This window comes from Orcinus orca, chromosome 3 (genome assembly GCF_937001465.1).
Source record: "Orcinus orca chromosome 3, mOrcOrc1.1, whole genome shotgun sequence".
Classification (NCBI taxonomy): domain Eukaryota; kingdom Metazoa; phylum Chordata; class Mammalia; order Artiodactyla; family Delphinidae; genus Orcinus; species Orcinus orca.
Window position 1 is genome coordinate 21,638,115 of NC_064561.1, and position 19,568 is coordinate 21,657,682.

A 19,568-nucleotide genomic window follows, 5' to 3' on the forward strand; every position below is an offset into this window, starting at 1 on the left:
TCGTGTCTCCATTGTCATTTGTCTCTAGGTATTTTTTGAGTTCCTCTTTGATTTCTTCAGTGATCACTTCGTTATTAAGTAGTGTATTGTTTAGCCTCCATGTGTTTGTATTTTTTTACAGATCTTTTCCTGTAATTGATATCGAGTCTCATAGCGTTGTGGTCGGAAAAGATACTTGATACAATTTCAATTTTCTTAAATTTACCAAGGCTTGATTTGTGACCCAAGATATGATCTATCCTGGAGAATGTTCCACGAGCACTTGAGAAAAATGTGTATTCTGTTGTTTTTGGATGGAATGCCCTATAAATATCAATTAAGTCCATCTCATTTAATGTATCATTTAAAGCTTGTGTTTCCTTATTTATTTTCATTTTGGATGATCTGTCCATGGGTGACAGTGGGGTGTTAAAGTCCCCTACTATGAATGTGTTACTGTCGATTTCCCCTTTTATGGCTGTCAGTATTTGCCTTATGTATTGAGGTGCTCCTATGTTGGGTGCATAAATATTTACAATTGTTATATCTTCTTCTTGGATCGATCCCTTGATCGTTATGTAGTGTCCTTCTTTGTCTCTTCTAATAGTCTTTGTTTTAAAGTCTATTTTGTCTGATATGAGAATTGCTACTCCAGCTTTCTTTTGGTTTCCATTTGCATGAAATACCTTTTTCCATCCCCTTACTTTCAGTCTGTATGTGTCTCTAGGTCTGAAGTGGGTCTCTTGTAGACAGCAAATATATGCGTCTTGTTTTTGTATCCATTCAGCCAATCTGTGTCTTTTGGTGGGAGCATTTAGTCCATTTACATTTAAGGTAATTATCAATATGTGTGTTCCCATTCCCATTTTCTTAATTGTTTTGGGTTCGTTATTGTAGGTCTTTTCCTTCTTTTGTGTTTCTTGCCTAGAGAAGTTCCTTTAGCAGTTGTTGTAGAGCTGGTTTGGTGGTGCTGAACTCTCTCAGCTTTTGCTTGTCTGTAAAGGTTTTAATTTCTCCATCAAATCTGAATGAGATCCTTGCTGGGTAGAGTAATCTTGGTTGCAGGTTTTTCTCCTTCAACACTTTCAATATGTCCTGCCACTCCCTTCTGGCTTGCAGAGTTTCTGCTGAAAGATCAGCTGTTAACCTTATGGGGATTCCCTTGTGTGTTATTTGTTGTTTTTCCCTTGCTGCTTTTAATATGTTTTCTTTGTATTTAATTTTTGACAGTTTGATTAATATGTGTCTTGGCATATTTCTCCTTGGATTTATCCTGTATGGGACTCTCTGTGCTTCCTGGACTTGATTAACTATTTCCTTTCCCATATTAGGGAAGTTTTCAACTATAATCTCTTGAAATATTTTCTCAGTCCCCTTCTTTTTCTCTTCTTCTTCTGGAACCCCTATAATTCGAATGTTGGTACGTTTAATGTTGTCCCAGAGGTCTCTGAGACTGTCCTCAGTTCTTTTCATTCTTTTTTCTTTATTCTGCTCTGCAGTAGTTATTTCCACTATTTTATCTTCCAGGTCACTTATCCGTTCTTCTGCCTCAGTTATTCTGCTATTGGTCCCATCTAGAGTATTTTTCATTTCATTTATTGTGTTCATCATTGTTTGTTTCATCTTTAGTTCTTCTAGGTCCTTGTTAACTGATTCTTGCATTTTGTCTATTCTATTTCCAAGATTTTGGATCATCTTTACTATCATTATTCTGAATTCTTTTTCAGGTAGACTGCCTATTTCCTCTTCATTTGTTAGGTCTTGTGGGTTTTTATCTTGCTCCTTCATCTGCTGTGTGTTTTTCTGTCTTTTCATTTTGCTTATCTTACTGTGTTTGGGGTCTCCTTTTTGCAGGCTGAAGGTTCGTAGTTCCTGTTATTTTTTGGGTCTGTCCCCAGTGGCTAAGGTTGGTTCAGTGGGTTGTGTAGGCTTCCTGGTGGAGGGTACTAGTGCCTGTGTTCTGGTGGATGAGGCTGGATCTTGTCTTTCTGGTGGGCAGGTCCACGTCTGGTGGTGTGTTTTGGGGTGTCTGTAGACTTATTATGATTTTGGGCAGCCTCTCTGCTAATGGGTGGGGTTGTGTTCCTGTCTTGCTAGTTGTTTGGCATAGGATGTCCAGCACTGTAGCTTGCTGGTCGTTGAGTGAAGCTGGGTGCTGGCATTGAGATGGAGATCTCTGGGAGATTTTCGCTGTTTGACATTATGTGCAGCTGGGAGGCCTCTTGTGGACCAGTGTCCTGAAGTTGGCTCTCCCACCTCAGAGGCACAGCACTGACTCCTGGCTGCAGCACCAAGAGCCTTTCATCCACAGGGCTCCTTAATTTGGGATGATTCGTTGTCTATTCATGTATTCCACAGATGCAGGGTACATCAAGTTGATTGTGGAGCTTTAATCCGCTGCTTCTGAGGCTGCTGGGAGAGATTTCCCTTTCTCTTCTTTGTTCTCACAGCTCCCAGGGGCTCAGCTTTGGATTTGGCCCCGCCTGTGCGTGTAGGTCGCCGGAGGGCGTCTGTTCTTTGCTCAGACAGGACGGGGTTAAAGGAGCCGCTGATTCGGAGGCTCTGGCTCACTTAGGCCGGGGGGGTAGGGAGGGTCACGGAGTGTGGGGCGGGCCTGCGGCGGCAGAGGCCGGCGTGACGTTGTGCGTTCTCCCGGGGGAGTTGTCCCTGGATCCCGGGACCCTGGCAGTGGCGGGCTGCACAGGCTCCCCGGAAGGGGGTGTGGACAGTGACCTGTGTTCGCACACAGGCCTCCTGGTGGCGGCAGCAGCGGCCCTAGCGTCTCATGTCCGTCTCTGGGCTCCGCACTTTTAGCGGCGGCTCGCGCCCGTCCCTGGAGCTCTCCCAAGCAGCGTTCTTAATCCCCTCTCCTCGCGCACCAGGAAACAAAGAGGGAAGAAAAAGTCTCTTGCCTATTCGGCAGGTCCAGACCCCTCCTCGGACTCCCTCCCGGCTAGCCGCGGCGCACCAACGCCCTGCAGGCTGTGCTCACGCCGCCAACCCCAGTCCTCTCCCGGCGCTCCGACAGAAGCCGGAGCCTCAGCTCCCAGCCCCGCCTGCCCCGGCGGGTGAGCAGACAATCCTCTCGGCTGGTGAGTGCCGTTCGGCCCGATCCTCTGCGCTGGAATCTCTCCGCTTTGCCCTCCGCACCCCTGTTGCTGTGCTCTCCTCCGTGGCTCCCAAGCTCCCCCACTCCGCCACCCGAAGTCTCCGCCCGCGAAGGGGCTCCTAGTGTGTGGACACTTTTCCTCCTTCACAGCTCTCTCCCGCTGGTGCAGGACCCGTCCCTATCCTCTTGTCTCTGTTTAGTTTTTTCTTTTGCCCTAACCAGGTACGTGGGGGGTTCCTTGCCTTTTGGGAGGTCTGAGGTCTTCTGCCAGCGTTCAGTAGGTGCTCCGTAGGAGTTGTTCCACGCGTAGATGTATTTCTGGTGTATCTGTGGGGAGGAAGGTGATCTCCGCGTCTTACTCTTCTGCCATCTTCCCGGAAGTTTCTGGAACAAATTATTAATATATGCAAAAATTGAAATGAACTTCAAGGGAATGATGCCGAGGGAAAAATTTTGAAAAGCCGATCTCCGAAGATTAAGTAATTCATGATTATGTTTACATATTTTTGTTAAAATAACAAAACCGTGGAGATGGAGAACAGATTAGAAGTTGCCAAGGGTTAGAGATGGGGGTAGAAGGTACAGCGGGGGAACTCTGTGAGGTTTTTGTGGTTCCAGTACAAATAATACAGCAATCTTGGTTTTAATCCCTAAAGATTTCTAAAAGCAATTCCTAATAAGAGGTGTCCAGATATTTAGTAATGGCAGATTAGAGGTATAGCTCCCCAACATAACAACTTCAAAAGAGAACATACTAATTCAATGCATATGTTAATTTCAAAAAAAGGCCAGTCACAATACTTAAATGGTATATATCTTAACTATATTATTCTAAGTATCCAGCTATACCAGATGGACTAGCAAGATTTTCTGTACATTCAACCTTATTTAAGACAGTAAATCTTATAATAAGACAGTTAGAAAAAGAAAAAAAAACAAACCTCAACTACAGTTGGATATTCTCATAGGAAGATGAGGTGCAAATATGCAGCAGCGGTTCAAAAGCTTAAGCAGTGGCACCTAAATTTGGTTGTGCATTAGAATCATCTGAAGCACTTTTTAAAAACCCTCACACTGACGGTTGGTCATCGTAGACCGATAAAATCATTTTAAATCTCCTCAGACGATGCCAATGTCTAGCCAGAACTGAGAACCAGCGGACTAAGCAGAAGGGGATGTTTCTACAAAGATCTCTTAACAATAAGTCCTTTCACCCAATCAGATTTACCTCCCCGCAAAGGGCTAAAGAACGCTAGTGTTGTCCATACTTGCTTAGCTTTAATTAGCACTTGTGACTTGCCCAAAACCTAGATCATGTTTCCCCTAAATTTCATGTTATTCCCTACGTTTTTCAAACCCAGGGCTAAGGGGTTTGCCAGGATGAGATTTTAAGTGCTCACACAGGGGAAGTCCCTGGCAAACCAGGACAGCGGTCCCTCTACATTGAAATGTAAAGCATCCTAAATAACCCTGCCACTGCTCCCAGATCCTAGTCTGTGCCAACCAGTGGAGAAAAGGCATTCTCCATTACTACCACGGCAAATGCTGCTGTACTTGCCTTGGCTGGTCCCTATCTTTTCCAGGCACCAATCCCCTTCACCTGCTGGTGGACGCTTTGGCCAGCTGACAATGCAGATATTTTCAAACTTTAAGGTGAATAAAAATCATCTGGAGGGCCTGTTATAACAGAGATCACTGAGCCCCACCAGAGTTGCTGATTCCATAGGGCTGGGACAGGGCCCTAAAACTTGAATATCTGACACATTATCAGGGGACGCTGGTAAAACTGGTCAGGTTGTTACCGAATGCAGGTTCATCTGTCTGAAGCACAGTGAGGGCCAAACAAACCTAAAGGCTGGAGTCTGGAGCAGAGAAAGGTTTATTGCAGGATCGAGCAAGGAGAGGGGTGGCCCGAGTTCCAAAACACCCTGAAATCTCCAAAGGATTTCAGCAAAGCATTTTTAAAGGCCAGGTGAGGGAGGGAAGTCGCAGGGAATGTGATCAGCTCGTGCACAATCCTCTGATTGGTTGATGTTGAGGCCACAGGGCAGGTAACATTATCCATCCTTAGGTGCCAGAAGGTCTGGTGGCTACGTGCTCATGATCATCAAGGAGTTAATTTCTTCCATTGGGTGGTGGTTTTTAGCATCTGAAAACTCAAGAAATATGCCTGAGATACTATTATCTGAGTACTTCAGAGAGGAACTACAGCAGAGGATATGGGGGATGGGTCTGTCCTAGGAAGGCCCCATAGGGTACTGCTTGGTTACAAGGTGACCATACTTTGAGAACCACTGCTCTAGTGGCTTGGAATGTTCAGAAAGTAATGGAAGAATCCCTTCCCAGGTCTAGATTCTAGTATCGCCAGCTATTTTGCTGGGGGGAAGGGTAAGTTTTGTCCTTGCTTGGACTTCTTGTTCATTTATATCAAAGCCTATTTGAGGCAGTGCGCTCGGCAGTCCTGCAGTTCTGTCTTTTGCTTCAACAGTGTTTGGAATGAACAGACCCAGGGACGCTCCTTGCTCCAGCCCCCGACCACCCTCCAACCTTTCTTCCTGTCGCAACCTTTGGAATCAGCCACTCAGCTATCCTCAGCCTCCAGGACAGGCCAACACCGTTTTTTGAGCTTAGCTCCTTATCACTGATCAACCACGAGTTCCCAGGTTTCGTCAGAATTATTCCATCGAGGTGGAGGCCGCCGTCCACCGCCTGTTCAACATGCATCTGGGGACACTTACCTCTCTCTGAGCTTCTATTTCGACAGCAACAATGGGACTCTGGACAGTGTGGGCCACATTTTTCGCCAACTGGCTGAGGAGAAGTGTGAGGGCGCCCAGCGTCTCTTGAAAATGCAAAACCAGTGCTGTGGCCGCGCCCTCTTCCAGGATGCGCGGAAGCCTTCTCAAGATGAGTGGGGTAAAACCCAGGACGCTGTGGAAGCCGCCATTCTTAGGGAGAAGAGCCTGCACCAGGCACTATCACATCTGCGCGCCCTGGCTTCCGCCCGCGCAGACTCCCACCTCTGTGACTTCCTGGAGAGCCGCTTCCTGGAGGAGCAGGTGAAACTCATCAAGAAGATGGGCGACCACCTGACCAACCTCCGCAGGCTGGCTGGTCCGCAGGCTGTGCTGGGCGAGTATCTCTTTGAAAGGCTCACCCCCGAGCACAAACAGGAGTCTCTGAAGTCCAGCCGCCTCTGAGGAGCCCCTCTGGCATCAGAGCTTCTGCCTGAAGCCCTGCTCTGCAGCTACTAGGCAGCTTTGTAACCGCCCTGGAGCCCTCTCCCAAGCCTTGGACCAAATGGAAACAATAACGCTTTTTGCAGAAGGAAAAAAAAAGCCTATTTGAAACACAAACAGAATAAAGAGGAAAAAAAGAAATATATATATATATATCTATAAGTATATATATATATATGTTTTTTTTCTTTTTTAAAAAATTTATTTTACTGAAGTATAGTTGATATACAATGTTGTGTTAGTTTATGCTGTACAACAAAGTGATTCAGTTATACATATATATAATTTTTCATATTCTTTTCCATTATGGTTAATTACAGGACATTGACTATAGTTCCCTGTACTATACAGTAGGACCTTGTTGTTTATCCACCATATATATAATAGGTTACCTCTGCTAATCCCAAACTCCCAATCCATCACTCCCCCACCTCCCCCTTCCCCTCGGGAACCACAAGTTTGTGTGCTATGTCTGTGAGTCTGTTTCTGTGTCATGGATAAGTTCATTTGTATCATATTCTAGATTCCACATATAAGTGGTACCTTATGGTATTTGTCTTTCTCCTTCTCACTTACTTCATTTAGTATAATAGTCTCTAGGCCCAGCCATGTTGCTGCAAATGGCATTATTTCATTCTTTTTTATAGCTGAGTAGTATTCCATTTTATATATATCACATCTTCTTTATCCATTCATCTGTGAGTGGACATTTAGGTTGTTTGCATGTCTTGGCTATTATAAATAGTGCTGCTGTGAACATAGGGGTGCATGTATGTTTTCGAATTATAGTTTTGTCCAGATATTTGCCCAGGAGTAAGATTGCTGGATCATATGGTAGCTCTATTTTTAGCTTTTTGAGGAACTGTCATAGTGTTTTCCATAGTGGTTGCACCAATTTACATCCCCACCAACAGTGTAGAAGTAAGTCAGAAAGAGAGAGACAAATACCGTATGCTAACACATATATATGGATTTAAGAAAAAAAAAATGTCATGAAGAACCTAGGGGTAAAACAGGAATAAAGACACAGACTTACTAGAGAACGGACTTGAGGATATGGGGAGGGGGAAGGGTAAACTGTGACAAAGCGTGAGAGAGGCATGGACATATATTCATGTTCTTTTAACACATGAATTGCCCCACTTTATCTGTGTGAAATAAGCTTGTTCCCGTTATTGGGCTGCTTCTCAAGCTTTGCTGCTCATTTGAATGACCTAAAGAGCTTTTAAGAAAAACATTGGTGTCTGGGTCCCAGCCCCAGAGATTTTGATTCAGTAGGTCTAGGGAGGAGCCTGGGCACAGGGAGGTCTCAGAGTTCCCCAGGTGATTCTAATGTGCAGCAACTTTGGGAACCACCTCTTGGCTTCAATCCAGCTAGTGATCAGATATTAAATCTAAGACACATGGGCTAGTGCGTGAGCTCTAGGAAGATTCGTGCCAGGGAAAATGATCGATAGTTGTGTTACTTCTCTGAAATGGATTGAAATTCCAATTAGCATGAACAGGGGAGGGTGAATGGGTGAATGCAATAAGGTGTATCATTTACGTATTGCCCTATGTGTATGGCTAGAAGCTTTTGCAACTGAGGTCTGCCCTACTTTTCATGCTAATGGTAATGCTTGTCCTCCTAATGCAGCTGTAAACTTTATAAGCCCATAGGTAGACAGCATCACAAAATATTTACCCCTCCCCACTGGCCCACTCTCAAGCTTCTCTCCCCTTCCCCAATACACAAATGTACGTCAATGCTCTTGAGACCACTATCAACATATTGACCTTCAATTCTTCTACTTTGCAGCTTCCCTCTTATCAGGAGATGTCAGCATTTAGTGCAAGGACAAATGCTTGCCTCTTGGTGAGTAATGTAGGCAATGCCTCCAAGAGACAAATAGCCCTTAGGGAGGGGGAAAAAGTCTTTCAAAAATGTTGATGCCCAGAGGAGGCATTTTCAGTCATCTCAGCTTAGAGGTCAAATATCCAAAATTAAAAAGGTTAAAAAAAAGAAAAAGAAGAAAGCAAGGAAGAAAAGAAGGAAACAATTTTCTTATCTCATAGTAATAAGGCAGTTTTCCTTAAAAAAAAAAGACTTAAGCCTTAAATTCTCTTTCCTAATCAAAATGTGCTTTTCCGTCTTTAGACTATTCCTCTTATATCCTGTATTATTCATGACGTTTAATTCTTGAAATAGCACATGGCTGAAAACAGAAGCTAACCTCTTGTCCACTATGAATTAAATCTTCTTTTCCTAGGACCTGTCTACAGTGCACAATTTGGGGTTTGCCAACATAATTATTTTTTCTGAAATAAGTTACAGCATTTTGCCTTTTCAATATATAGTTATACAATATATTGTTAACACAACATAGTTAATATAGTCAATATAGTAAATACAACTATAACACACGTGATATGATGCCACTGGTGATTTTCTTCATCCATGTAATTCTGAAATTTGACAGTATAGTTTTCATATTCTAATGAGCTGAGTATTACCTTTGCAAGGATAGAACAATAAAATAAATTCATAATATTCTTGTGTGGTTTGCCCCTGGGGTGGATTACCATAATGGGGGGATATTTGAGCCTTTCCCCAAGTCATTAAAAAACCTCCAGCGAGCAGCCTCTTGTCCTCTCCAGGGAGTGGGGGGAAAGGATCTTTAATCATAATAATCCTGGGGGGAGAAATCTCAGAAATAAGACATCTGCTTCTGTGCCTTGTTGTTTTGCAGAATAGCAATGATTGCTTTAGCAGCTTCTATTGCCATGTGTGTACAATAAGTAAATGAACATAAAATTGAATGAACGCATAAAAGAAGGATAAACCCACCCAGCTTAACAAATCCACTCTCTCACCTGCTGTGCCCTGAAACATGAAAGAAAGAATCACGGGATCATAAGGATTAATAAAATAACAGTCTCTGTTAACAATATTGACAGAAGGTATAGGAAAATTTGTCTGATGTGGGACCAACAGCTTAACTGCTTAATCCTTTTTTTTTTTTTAAGGGCAACTCATTTATTGTTTAAAGATTGCAAGACAACTTCTGAATTTCTGTAGCACAGTTTAAATGTTTTACTTTTTTGATAAATCAGAGTATAATAGAAAAAACAATTAGTTTCCAGTAATATCTATATCTCTATTCAGAATTAAGTCTTCCACAGACATGTAACCTGGAAACAAAATCCTGTTACAATAAGCAAAGCTTCAACAGAGCTGCTACTTTTCGGGCCAGGGAAAGGTTCATCCCTATAGGAGGAGGATGTGCTATGTAAAATGGCTGCAAGGTCACAGCCTTGAGGGCGCTGGAAGTCTATTATCCTATCCCACATTAAGTAGTTTGGTGAACTTCCAACGTCCGTTCATCTGCAACCAAGCTGGCAAACTTTAACTGATATTTCAAGCAGGTAAAAAATAAATTAAAAGAAATCCTTACACTGATGTTCCTTGATTCACACTGTTAAATGGTTCATTAACATGTAATTCTGGCTAAGAATTACATTTGAGACTCCTTGCTCAGATTTTGGTTAACAGTACAAATCTTTGAGAAATTCAAGTTCTTATTAATCAATAATTTGTCAGCTAGGCTACATTCAGGCATCAGCTGCAACTACAGAATAGGTGCACTGCCTCAGCGCTTTGGAAAGACATAATCTAGAACACTACTAGCAGACAAAATATCTGTTACTAGACAGCACAGGCGCAGTACAGCAAGACAAAAACATATATTCATGTGTGCCGCGGACCAGCCGGAGAAAGAGGATTTCACCGCCCAGGGTCAGAAGGGAAGGGGTAAGGAACTGAAGTAGCACCGACGAATGGGGTCAGAAGGACCAAGACAATTGATGGTTGCAAGGCAAATTTTATTGCGCTACAGTTGCAGATTATCTAGACTAGAAAAAGGAAGGTTGCCAGATGGTGGTTTACATTACCTACAGACTGTCTCGGCTCAAGGTTAACTTCCCTGGGAGGAAACCCATAAACCCAGAAACATCAAAAATAACCTGCATGTGCAGGGGGAAGACAGCTTTGCTTGTCTCATTTTACATTCTTTCTGATCTCTGGGCCCTGGTGATTTATCTCCCATGGAATGGAACAAGGAGGGGAACAAGTAGGGACAGTCCCTTCGAGCAGCGGCGGCATGCCTGGCATGTCCTTACCTGCTCTCAAGGCTGACTGCTTCCCACAGGTCTTTTTTATTTTTTAACTTTTGCTGCAAAATAATTCCATGAAGTTTAGTGCCGAGAGTAGTGTACTGTTGCATGAGGATACGAAACAGACATGAGAAGATTATTATCAATAATAGGCAAATTATGGCCAGGGTAATAAATCCTGACAACCTTCCAGTAATCCAAGACTGAGGGTTTAACCACTTTAAATGATCCAGTAAAGTTTGAGTTACATCTTCTGGCGAAACATCATCAAGATGTGTATTTTGTATATCCTGAATTTCAGCATTTAATTTCTTAAGATCAAGACTAATATTATTATCTGACCAAACACTCAGCAGATGCATTTTTACTTTTTCCCATTCCCAAATACAGTCACTGTACTTTTAAGGAGTAACACACATCCATGTATACTTTGCATGACAAGCTAAACGGATCCTCAATTTTAATGCTGCCATCTGATCTCCAATCCCCAAAATTGTGTTTTTAAATTCATCTAACTTGTTATTAATCCGTAAATATATGTGACTTTGTAAAGATAAAGCAAGACTGGTATGTTGAGATAACTGATTAGCAAAGTGAGCATGATTAATACTCTGTGAAAGAGCAAGACCGGCAGTGGCCACAGTAGCAGACACAGCAGCCGACGCAAGTAAACTTACTATTAGCCACCCAAGAAAGCGTCTCCTCTGCAAGGCTTTAGAGACTTCCACCCATGCCTGTACTCCAGTATCTTCATACCAAGGTTCTCTCAGATGTACAGGCACCATAACATACATGGGTTGCTTTAGTATAAGCACAGATTGCGTTCCTGCAGAAGGGAACATACAACTGCTAAAAATACAATTAACACAGCTAATATTATATCCTCCTTTGGAAGAATTACCAATGTTAATAGAACCACACAAACGTGTATATGGAGGAGCAACACAAGTTATAACAGGTGTATTGGAATAAGTTAGAGCTAGTTTCCATATATCCCAGTTCTTTTGAAATGTGATAAACCTATCTATGATGGGAAAAGAAGAGATAAGAATTGACACCTTGGTATAATCTATAGTACACCATATTTGGTTATTATTCCAAGATGCATTGCAATGTTCAAAATTGGATCCAGGAAAGTTAACGGTCGTAAGGGGAGGCAATTGATTTTTTGATTTTCTGTTAAGCATAGTAACCTTACGTCCAGCTATAAGTATCCCTTGTCCTCCAAGTAAACGCTTCATACAGAAATAATTTCCTGAATCTTCACCTGTAACCTTGGCTATAGTAATAGCGGAATCCCTAAGTGGTGAGGCGTATGAGATTTGACCTCTAATATTAATAGCTTGCCCATTTTATACCAAATGATGGTATCCTTAAGATCCTCTCGTCGGCTGGTAGCCGGGCATGTAAGAGTAATGTTGGTTCCTGTAAAACGAAGGATGCCTGGAGAGCCTGACAAACTAATTGATTGATCCGTTCCCTCATAAACATCTGTATGCTCATAACTAATAGCCTTTACACATCCAGTTTCCAGATTCAATGGGCTAAGACAGACAGGATGGGTACTAAACCAGTTAGTATAATTTACAGACATATTGATTTCTTTTATATTCCCAATAAGAGGCCCATAAACACTTATCATTGTAAAATACAGGAAACTCTACTTCAGACCAAGATATGGGTTGTAATAATGGAGGATCAGGTACATACATAGGCCCAGTCAGTTGCTGCATTAACAGAGGGAACACATGAAATGGTTGCCAACATAGCCAAAAATAAAGTTACAGGTGTAACAGGATTATTCTGTTGTTTCACTGACTCTTGAGCTCGTGAAACCAGTTGTTTAATTTGTCCCCAAGTTGGAACATCACTCCTTTGAGTCGTCCTGGCAAGTGCTCTCCTCTTCTTCTTCTTTTTCTGAATCAACACTGTCAAATTTTCAGGAGAGGTGCAGAGCTTCTTCATCTTCTGAACTAGGTGAGCTGTGGCGAGCCATCTATTTGCTTGACTAAGCGCTCAGGAAGCCAGCAAGGTCCAGGCACTGATCTGGGAAAGATACACACGTGACCACGTCCCCAAATCAACACAGGATCAGGACCACGCCAAGTGCTGGTTAACGGATCTTTCCAGAGGACCTCCGGAGATTGAGAGGCCAATCTTGGCTCAGCCACCAACCTTCCCCCTGCAGAGCAGACAAATTTGTCAACAGTGAGAACGTTTAACATAAACAGAGCATGATTTATAAGGTTATGTGGCGTTGTTCTATACAATTCCCCCCTTTTTATTTTTTCAATAGTTAGCTTTAAAGATCTATTTGCACGTTCTATAATACGTTGTCCTTGAGGGTTATATGGAATGCCTGTAATATGGGTAATTTTGTAATGAATTACAAAATGTTGCAAAAGCAGCGGGCCCATTATCTGTTTTAATAATTTTGGGAAGGTTCATGAAAGCAAAACAGTGTAATAAATGAGTGATAACATGTTTAGTAGCTTCTCCGGTCTGTGCTGTAGCACAGAGGAAACCAGAATAAGTATCGATAGTGACATGAACAAACTGTAATTTCCCAAAAGACGGGATACGAGTAACATCCATTTGCCATACATGTCTAGGTAATAATCCACGAGGATTAACAACATAATGTGGAACAGGAAGGTGAGGTAAGCATTGTGGGCATTGCTTAACAATTTGTGGGGCGGCTTCACCAGTAAGGGAAAATTGTGTGTGTAATGTAGCCGCCGACTGACGGTGTAAAGCGTGCAACGGCTGTGCTGCTTGTGAAGCAGTTTGATCATAACTTACCATAATATGAGGGTGTCCAGGACATGGACCATGAGTATCAAGAGTATGAAGATAATGAATGCAGTACATTAGCCATTCTTGACAGCATGACGAACGGAAAGGAGGAGTACGGTAAATTGGGACCTGTCCTGCTTTAGGGAAAAGAGATTGAGGAGGAGGAGTAACTTCAACTCTATTCTTGGGAGGAAAATGTACAGGATAAAGATCACGTTTAGATCGAGTTAAAACATCTGCAGTCGCATTAAGTTTAGTCAATGGACCAGGCAAGTTAGAATGAGCACGGATATACAGACCTGCAACAGGACCATCATGGGAACGAATAAGCTGTTGAAGCAAACAAAAAGAGGATGATAATTCAGGGTCATTAGTATGTCCTATGCTCGCAGTCTCCAGAAGAAATCACAAGCTAATAAGATATTTACTATCAGAAAACAAATTAAAAGATATAGAAGGCAAATGTTTAAAAGACATAATGACAGCATACAGTTCAACACGTTGAGCTGAAGTCAAGGAAGTTTCTTTAACGAGGTCTGTTCTGTGGTCAATGATTACAGTAGCCACTCCTGAAGAAGAACCGTCCGTAAAAACCAAAGGTACATGAGGAACAGGCTGTTGCCTAATTATAGAAGGAAAGATATGAGTTAAGTTTGCTGAATTGGATCAATTTATCAGCAGGGTAATGGCGTTCCAAGGTACCTGAAAATCCTGCAAGAGCAAGACCCCATTCATTACTATGTTGAAAAAGCCAATTTTGTTGACTAACTGAATAAGGGATAATAATTTGAGAAGGTTCTATACTTATAGGTTGTAAGCATCTAGTTCTACCTTGCATTATTAAATTACTAATAAGTTCATAATAAGGGTTAATAACTTTAGAGGGTGTAGTTTTCATATGAATCTATTCAATAATTCCAACAGTTTGCCATAAGACGGCAGTAGTCACATGAGGAGTTGGACAAATTATTAAGAAAATTGGAAGGTGAGTATGAATTCTAGTTAATTGTGTAGAACTGATAGATCTACTGACTATTTGTAAAGCTTGAAATCCTTCTGGAGTCATAGAGCGTGAAGAAGAAGGATCTGAGTCACCTTTAAGAATATCAAACAAAGGCTGTAATTGAGCAGTAGTAAGTTTTAAGGAAGGCCTTAGCCAATTAATATCTCCAAGTAATTTTTGAAAAGCATTTCATGTTTTTAAATTATCAACTCGAATTTGCAGTTTTTGAGGCCTAATAGTAGTGTTATCAATATATTTTCCCAAATATAAAAAATGGAGATTGTCTTTGAATTTTTTTTGAGGCAATGACCAAGCCAAATGATTGTAAGGACTGTTGTAAAAATTGAAAAGCAGTCTCTAATAAAGAAATATTATCAGTGGCTAAAAGTATATCATCCATATAATGTATGAGATATAACGATGGAAACCTTTTTTTCACGGGAGTCAAGGCCTGAGCCACATATTTTTGGCATAATGTAGGACTATTTGCCATGCCCTGAGGCAATACTTTCCATTGAAATCTCCTCATGGGTTCCTTAAAATTTAAGGAAGGCAAGCTAAAAGCAAAATGTTTTCTATCTTCAGGAAACAAAGGAATAGTGAAAAAACAATCTTTTAAATCTATAACTAAAAGATGATAATTGTGTGGTATGGCTGTTGGAGAGGGTAGGCCTGGTTGAAGAGCTCCCATTATTAGCATAGTTTTATTAACAGCTCTTAGATCCTGTAATAACCTATATTTTCCAGATTTTTTCTTGATAATAAAAATAGGAGTATTCCAAGGACTACTGGAAATTTCTAAATGCCCTAATTGTTCCAGTACTAATTGTTCTGCAGCTTCTCATTTCTCCTTTGTGAGGGGCCATTGGTCCACCCATACAGGGTCATCAGTCAGCCAAGTAATTGGATCAGCAGTGAGTGGAGAATCCAAGGCGCCTAAGAAAAACCCAAACCTTGTCTATCATTTTTTATTTTCACATCAATAGGACTGACAGTTCCTTGTTGATTTGTTCCCAGCCCTTTTGTGGGAAGAAATCCTTGATCCAACATCATATTAGAGACTTGAGAGTTTGGACTATAAAGTAATACTCCCATTTCTTTTAATATATCTCGGCCCCAGAGGTTTAAAGGCAGCCCAGGCAAAACATGAGGCTGGAAATATCCTGAATGGCCCTCCCTATCTTGCCATAAAAAAAAACTGACTACTTTGCATAGGAGAAGAACTTTGTCCTATTCCGTGAAGTTCTGTAATAGTAGGACTAATGGGCCAACGTTTAGGCCAGTGTACCTGCGTCATAACAGAGACATCAGCTCCAGTGTCTAACAAACCTGAAAAAACCTTTCCATTAATGGTTCATTTCATTTCTGGACGTTCTTTCCCTATCTTCTGAATCCAGTAGGCAGCATTAGACGATCCAAAAGCCTTTGTTTCTCTCTTTTGATGTTGTAAAATTTGTCCATGAGGTACAAAGGGCAAAAGTAGCAATTGTGCAATTTTATCACCAGGAGAAATAGTTATTATATTTTTAATAGTTTGTGCCATGACTTTTATTTCTCCTTCGTAGTCAGAATCTATGACTCCTGGCATAACAGTTAAACCTTTCATGGCGACACTACTTCTTCCCAATAATAGTCCCATCAAACCCTTGGGTAAAGGTCCACAGATGCCCGTAGAGAGGGCCTGAAGACCCATTTCAGGAGTTAATACATATCGGGCGGAGGTACTGAGCTCCAGTCCTGCGCTTCCTGGTGTTGCTCTGGAGAGCGAGGATATTGTATGTTTTTGTTTTTGGTTAATGTCTGATTGATAATTTGAGGAGGATACACAGACATTGCCCTTATTATTTGTTGGGGCCGGGGAAGGCCCCGGGAGGAATTCCCCGACAGTGGTGGCCCATCCTTGTGGGCCACTGAGCAACAATCTTGTGCCCAATGTTTTCCCCTATTGCATGTAGGGCATAAACCAGGGATTTTCTGACCATCTGGAGGTTTCTGAGTAGGGAAGGAAGGACTAGGGTTAGAATTAAAAGATCTACATTCTCTAGCAAAAGGACCTGCCCTTTCCGCATTTAAAACAAGTCTTTGTTTTCTTTTGATTGTTTTTAAACCCCACGTTAGTTAATGCTGCAGCCACAGCAGCACCCTGTATGTAAGTAGGCCCAATGCCTGCACAAAGGCGAATATAAGCCTCCAATGTTCCCCGTTTTCTCCAAGGTCGAATCGCAGCCTGACACTCATTATTAGCATTTTCAAAAGCAAGTTGCTTAACTACAATTGTACCAGTGAGTCCGTCCACAATGAGTCTCCCCACCGCCTGTGACAACCTATCTACAAAATCAGCGTATGGGTCATCAGGTCCCTGTCTAAGTTTTGAAAGATCTTCAGTTTTGTGTGTAGAAGGACATTTCCTCCAGGCTTGTAATGCCAAATGATTTATTTGAGGATAAGCAACAAAGGGATAAGTTAATTGATCTTGTAAAGAAAGATATTGTCCTTCCCCAATCAGCATATGATAATCAACTGGAATATTATGGGCAGCATTCTTTTCTGCTTGTTCAGCAGCCCGTTCATAAAAATCAAACTTCCATATTAAATAATCTCCACCATTTAAACAAGCTCGTGCAATAGACTTCCAATCAGCGGGGGGAAGAGCTTCTCCTGTCAACCATAGCAGTAGTAAAAGGAGCAGTGGGCCCATATTGAGCACAGGCAGATTTTCAATCTTTCAAAACTTTCAAAGGGAGAGCCTGATGCTCCCTAGTAGCTTGTTGAGGATTATTAGGACCAGGTCTTTCTATGACGGGACAACAGAAAATAGGATCTTCTCCTCGTTTTATGGCTCCTTGTACAGCGCGCTGCAAGGGACTCAGCATTTTTACAGACGTAGATTTTTGAGGAAGACAGTCCTTATTAACCTGCAGCTTTTTCACTGACTTATCTATCACAGCCATTAGGAAACCATCCTCAGGATAGTTCTCTCTTTTATGTTTACAAGCCTCATCTGTTAAGTCAAAATGTTCCTCTTCATCTAAAATATTTAAATTAATTAGCTCTTTCGGTTTAGGAAGTGGCGACACAGTAGTTAATACAGTCTCTCCTTCTGTCAGAGGCTTATGTTTTTCTGACTTTACATTCAAATCAACACTATCATGAGAAGCATCTAAACATATTTTTACCAGATTCCACAAACTATATGTAACAACAGGAGTATGAGTAGGCCCTCGAGACTCGTAATAATTTTTTAAATCTTCTCCAACTTTCTGCCAGATTTCTATGTCACCAGAGCCACCATCAGGAAACCAGGGAGATACACCATGGATATGCTGTAAAAATTCAGTCAACAATAAAGTTCAGAAACTTTATTACCCCGAGCTTTAAGCATCAAAAGTAAAACCTGAGCAAATAATTCATACATCTTTGAGCCCTTTTGCCTCATCTTATTTTACTTCTGACTATTGCCTTCTGCCTCTATTCGTTTCACTTTTACTGGTGGCCACACATATTTTGCATAAGGGTTCTCTTACCTGCACTTTCTTTTTCTTTTAATTGCCTTCACGCTTCAGGTCCCTGTTCGAGTGCCACTTGCCGCGGACCAGCCAGAGAAAGAGGATCTCACCGCCCAGGGTCAGAAGGGAAGGGGTAAGGAACTGAAGTAGCACCGACGGGTGGGGTCAGAAGGACCAAGACAACTGATGGTTGCAAGGCAAATTGTATTATGCTACAGTTGCAGATTATCTAGACTAGAAATCGGAAGGTTGCCAGATGGTGGTTTACATTATCTACAGACTGTCTCGGCTCAAGATAAACTTCCCTGGGAGGAAACCCATAAACCCAGAAGCATCAAAAATAACCTGCACGTGCAGGGGGGAGACAGCTTTGCTTGTCTCATTTTACATTCTTTCTGATCTCTGGGCCCTGGTGATTTATCTCCCATGGAATGGAACAAGGAGGGGAACAAGTAGGGACAGTCCCTTCGAGCAGCGGCCGCATGCCTGGCATGTCCTTACCTGCCCTCAAGGCTGACTGCTTCCCACACGTATGTTGCCTTGTTTAAGCCTCAAGCCCTCGATCCTTTGTTGAAATACAATAATTTCATTCCTATGGTTTCCAATACCAAAAACTCAACCTCCAGGAGGGCTAAAGTCTAATTTGTACTCCAAACCAAGTAGCAGTGCAGTTCGCTACTACCGAGGCTGCATCCATAAAGACTTCAAGACCACGTCCAGAAGACAAGTTATTATATATAATACCCTAGAAGGTCTGAAACATAATTATCATATACATAGCTGGTCCTTCAGAGCTTTTTACCTATAACATGTTTTTTGATGAAAGTTATTTAATGTACTGGAGATAACTGTGAGTTACTGATCAAATATTTGAATACTTATACTTACCTGGGATTTCATTTCTGCTGAAAGAAAAAGGAAGAACAGGACTCACTAAAACAAACAAACATTAGAAATGAAAGTAAAAATCTTAACACACACTATCACTTTTGGAAGCAGCATAGAGGGGCAGTCAACGGTAAAACACTGGTGAAATAGGTCAAAACTCTAGGCCAAAAATCCATTATTATTATCATCAGTGACAGTACCACAACTGTGCCCTTCAGAATTAATAATCACTCCTAAGAATCTTCATTTGGCACCAGATGATGCGGTTAAGAGAAACGCTCTGGGAGGTTTTGAATCAGACTTGTTTTTTTGTTAGCCAAGTTACAGGAGAATTTTTAAAGTGGGGGGAAGGGAAGAACGAAACGGACCAGGAAAAGAATTTAAGCCATCATCTATAAACCAACAAAGCACTGATAGTTCCGAACATTATGTCAGACACTAAAATGACTGATATAAGCTCAAGTGGTTTACAAAACCTATAAAAAGACTACACCAGCAAAGTCCCCATTTATCTGTAGAGTTCAGAAACTAAAACAAGGAATATTTTAGCTTAAAAGCTTATCTCAAGAGAATCATACACACTTCACATGAATAAAAATACCTGAAACCAAACATTTTTAAAAGCTCCAATACCCAAAATATAAAGAAAAATATTAATTCAGAAGACTCAATCAATCCATGATAATCACAAAACGGCTGGGCAATCTCTATCTCCCTTCCACACTAACCATCCATCCCATGGAAGACCAAGGGAGATCAGACCTTCCAGACTTACCTTCCAGACCTTCCAGACAGCTGGCTGCTGCAAAATTCTATGGAGACTCCTTGTGGAACAGCAGTTTCCCATCTCTTGTGTCTCTCCCTATCGTGATCATGATCATGTAGGAAGCAAGTCT

The 19,568-nt window shown here is 41.7% G+C and overlaps 1 pseudogene; it reads left to right on the forward strand.

Moving 5' to 3' along the window:
* The first annotated feature begins 5,752 nt into the window (after positions 1–5,752).
* LOC125963900 (ferritin light chain-like) lies at positions 5,753–6,922 on the forward strand (annotated as a pseudogene).
* The last annotated feature ends 12,646 nt before the right edge of the window (positions 6,923–19,568 follow it).